Genomic DNA, 5,000 nt, shown 5'->3' on the forward strand with positions numbered 1-5,000 from the left:
GATCTTATGACTTTTAAGGATTTCCATTTCCTTTCAACAGTTTGTATCTTTTTTAATCAAAGGAAAAAAAATCTCCAACTGTGTCTTTTTTTCCAAGGAACATAAATATGTCTCTAATGCGTTGTTTAGTGAATTTATACCATTCAACGAAACACGTGTAAGACGCTCGATACTAACAATAAAACAATACGAATGTTATATAAACACATTTTTGGTTTGAAATGTTTACTTCCGATATAATATATGCCCTGAATGTGTTGATTAATTTTTATTGGGCTTAATGGTGGCAATTTTGAAAAAATTGTCGGACATACACGTTAAAAGCATATATTTATTTATGATCTCTCTCTCACTCACACACACACACTTATTAGAAGGTAATATTTATGCAAGACAATCCCAGCCAAATAAAAATTGCTCAATATACATGAGAGAGCAAATACAAGTAGAGTTTGTATATTTAAATTTCAGTTAGAAAGAATTACTTTTCAGAATTATAATTTTATTGTTTGAAACAAAGAATACAATGTTAAAAATTATTTCCTTAATCCGTGGATTTTCAATGTAAGCATATCTCCCAGGAGTAAAATCACTAGCAAAATATTAATACTGGTTTGAAAATTCTTTTGCTAAATAGCACATACAAAGAAAATATTAAATCCCTTTAAGAGACATAGAGAAAGGGAATGAAGGTTGAAGGCAGAAAAAAGGATATGAACTTTGGTATCCAAGTAAAATATTAACCCTTGAAATGGCTAGTTATGGTATCATTAAAAAACAAACACACACACATACAAACACAAACAAACACACACAAAAACACACACAAAAACACAAACAATATTTTTTCCAATTCTAAATCCAAATAAATCTCTAAATAGTTAACTATAAGATTTTATATTTAACGATTACTGTAAAAACACAGTTTAAATGTAAATACATTTTCTCAAACTTAAAAAACACACTTGTTGGCAGGGGTGATCTATTGATTTTAGTTTTATTAATATTTTAAAATCAATAAATATTCATTCTTTTATTATTATTACCACAAGATGTTGTTTTAAACAAACAAACAAACAAATAAAAAATAATATTAAATAATTACAATAATTAAAAGTAATCATTTTTTTGCATCGGAAAATATGAACAAGTTTTACAGATTCCGATACCCCAAACAGTTCCGAATTTTCCGATTCCGATTAATCGGCCAAACACAAATATATGAACAATCGGAATCGATGGTAACACGACGAATCGATATTATGTTTGCAGACTTTATTAGATGTGGATTCATAATATTATTTATAAAACTCACTATGTCTGTCTGTCTCCATATTTTCAAACTCTATCTCTTCCGAAACTAAAAGTCGAATAGCGGCACTAGGGACTTCAAATGATTGGGGTTTTATGGATCGTTCTTTTATGGGTCTTTAGCCGGTTAATATAGTTTTTAAGGAGTTAAAAAGGTGTCAAAATGAAAAAAAAAAATCGTTATACATTTTGTACATTTAGCTTAGTTTACTTTTAATTAGTTCATATGCCTGTCACGTTGGTACAGTGGTAACGTCACCAACTTTGAATGCTACAGTTTTGCTTTCGGTTTCGAGTCTAACCGATGGCACCCAAATACTTTTTTTTCTTTACTTTTGAAATCACGACTCTATAATAATACATACATACGAAATCTGGAGATTGGATAAATTAAAATATCATATTTAAGCATATTTTACGACCGGGCAAAGCCCCCCCCCCCCCAGTTAAGAATAACAAATTAACATATCTACCTGCTGGCAAAGTGATAACAATCCCAACCTTGAGGATTAAAGAAAGTGAAATACATTGGAAATTCCATATAGGTCCAATTTCGGAAAGACACACCTGAAGAAGATCGGAAGTCACATCGGCATAAACGTTGTGAAAATAATAATGAAGATGACAGTAGATTGAATAATTTGAACGTATGCATAGTTATAACCAAGCCCCCCCCCTACAAAATTTCAGCCAGATCGGCTCAGTAGTTTCCAAGAAATCGTGTAAACATTTTGCGTCGATAAATGAAATAATCATGTATTGAAATATTCATTTCGATTAATAGTTTGAAATAAGTATTCACGTATCACCCTTTCGAGGCAAACTGTATGATAGTTCTTTTTACGAACCTGCCATCGCCCATCAAGGCCGAAAGGCAACTTAAGGACAAGAGTTAATGGTTTGTGTCAGTGGATAAGATTTTGAGTTTTTAGTGAATGTTTTATAGGAGCGAACCGGAGATTGGAGCTCAGTCGAGCATTTACCATAAAATAACGAGAGAGAGAGAGAGAGAGAGAGAGAGAGAGAGAGAGAGAGAGAGAGAGAGAGAGAGAGAGAGAGACTAGCAGGAATGTAGAATAATAAAACGCACGTTAGAAATATATTAAATTAAACTGCCAGGAATGTGTGACAACACTCCCTAAATCTAATAATATATATGTGTGTGTGAGTGTGTGTTTAAAATATAATTATCCACTGACACGCGTTTCGTCGTCTACGATTTATCAGAGGGGTTTGATTCGAAATCGGGATCTCATAGTTGGAAGCTTAAACCTTTACCCCTGGTGTATTGCGTTTTTATGTAGATGCTATTTATTTGTTTTTGTTTTGCAATACTTTTGAATGAATTCAATTATTTATACGAAAGTGCATTTTTATCTAAATTTGAGTTGGGAATAATTCTCCCTTTTACCAATTAATTACCCCAAAATGTGGAGAGCGGCATATATCTATACATCTATAAAAGTGAAAATGTGTGTGTGTGTGCGCGTGTGTGTGTGTGCGTGTGTGCGTACATTTCTCTACGCAATAACTCTGTCAATTTTCAGTCTACAGACTCGAAATTTGATATACAGGTATTGAGATTTTGGGAAATTCATTGTAATCGGTTGTCGGCCAGAAATTCGGCTGTTAAGGGGTCAAAGTTCAACGATTTGACCTTTGAAAACTACCAAACATCTCCGACAATTGTGGGTCTAAACACTTGAAATTTTAGATATAGGTTCCTTGGGTATGGATCTAATTAATAACTTGATTTGAGCCCAAAACAATCAATGTTAAGGGGTCATAATAGGGGTAAAAGTTAAAAAAATTGACCGCTTTTTTTTTTTTGCTCAACATACACCTTCAAACACCCGGGCAACGCCGGACTGAAATGCTAGTATTGATTAAAATATAATTCTCCACTGACATGTGTTTCGTCGTCTACAATTTATCAGAGTAGTGGCTGAATCTAGCAAGATTCGAAATAGAGACCATGCTAAAATAATGTTATTTAACAAACCATTCTTAACATGGGGAGGGGATGTTTTGTAATTATTCTGTACTTTCATGAAGCAATTTAATAAAAAATATATCGCAAATCTGGAAAATACTATTTAAAAAATAGCATGGTAACACAAGTGCATAGGCTTTTTGTTTTTAATTTTTTTTTGTTTTTGTTTAACACTGGTTCATAATGGCTGATTTCAGGTACAGCGGCCGTGATGAAGTTGATATTTTCTATTTTGCCAAATATATTCTATCTCTCTTTACTCGGTGTTGCCCGATTGATCCTTTTTACTTTCATTTTTGCTTTGATGTTTAGCAAATAATTATTCAAATAAATTAGTATTTTGAAAGTTGAATTTTATTATTACGTATTGTCTGATCGTATTCATCGAGCCAAATTGTTATAAAATTGTTTTAAATTATTTACAAAATTATTGCTTCCAAAACTTTCAATCTTTCAATGCACGGGAATAATTTGAAAATAATATTAAAAAACAAAAACAAACAAACAGTTTAAGTGACTTTCTATGCGACAGTTTAAATACATCCAAATTCCTTCCAAATTTCGCAGTGTCACGCCATGCTAGTTCCTTTTTTTCTTTCTATTACTCACACAAGGTATAAATGATTGTTTACAAATAATCGAAATGCATTGTGGTTGATTTAATATCGTAATTCAAGTAACTTTTTAAAAATTGATTCATTTTTATTTTAAACTATTGCTCTTTTTAGATTTCAATAAAGATTCGATATTTACTGAATAAAAAAAAAGCAATAATAATAAATTGCGAATTATATTAACAATGAAAGATTAAAATGGTTTACGAAAAAATCGAAATGCATTGTGGCAGATTTAATTTCGTAAGAAAAAAAAATAGGATTAAAAAAAAAACAAAACAACAAACCTTTCGTTTTATTATTGTCCATGATTTCAATGAAAATTCGATGAACAGTAAATAAAAACAACGGTATTTTTTTACGACCTGCCCCATACACGCCCAACCACCGCATGTTAAAAATAGCTTTCGGAATACCCCCATCCATGTTAAGAACGGCTTTCGAGGTTGTGGGTGTTTATAATACGCTGGGGGGGGGCACGTCGTAAAAATTTATCAAAACAACGAAAATGGGCAAGTCACGCAGATGCGACAAACACAAACGCATCCACAAATACACAAGTAGATATCTATTGATACTATACTGAAATAATAACATTATTTAGCAACCCATTCTTAACACGCAGAGTGGAGGCTTTTTTTTATTATTATTATTCTGTACTTTCACCTAACGATCTTATAATCCAAAGTTACCGTAAAAATTGAATTTAACTTGAAAATCCTATCTAAAAAAACAAAAACAAACAGACCAGAGCAGCACTCAGCAGCGCTGTCTGTCCGTATTTTGTAGGAAGTACCCATGCTGCTTTCATTAATATTATTAGATATATTAATAGAGATATTTATTGTCAAGAAAGCATTATGTTGTATAATATATATAAACTAGTCTAAGCCTTGCGTTTTCTTTTTTTTTTTTCTTTTCTCTCTATCGTTAAAACGTTATTTACCTCAGCCAACAGCAGCTACGAACGTAACGCGGTTATTCATTCATAGCTCTAGCCACTCTAGCTGATAACAATATTATTAAAAAACAAAAAAAACAAAAATACACACACACACCAAAAAGCCTTATTTTTGCGAAAA

The 5,000-nt window shown here is 31.8% G+C and overlaps 1 protein-coding gene across 3 annotated transcripts in view; it reads right to left on the minus strand.

Moving 5' to 3' along the window:
• LOC145245877 (phospholipid phosphatase 1-like) overlaps positions 1-5,000 on the minus strand; it is a 427,048-nt gene that overhangs the window by 420,221 nt on the left and 1,827 nt on the right. The gene's annotated exons all lie outside the window — the stretch shown is intronic.

Source organism: Euprymna scolopes, chromosome 23, assembly GCF_053919585.1.
Source record: "Euprymna scolopes isolate OS-2025 chromosome 23, ASM5391958v1, whole genome shotgun sequence".
NCBI classification, from domain to species: domain Eukaryota; kingdom Metazoa; phylum Mollusca; class Cephalopoda; order Sepiida; family Sepiolidae; genus Euprymna; species Euprymna scolopes.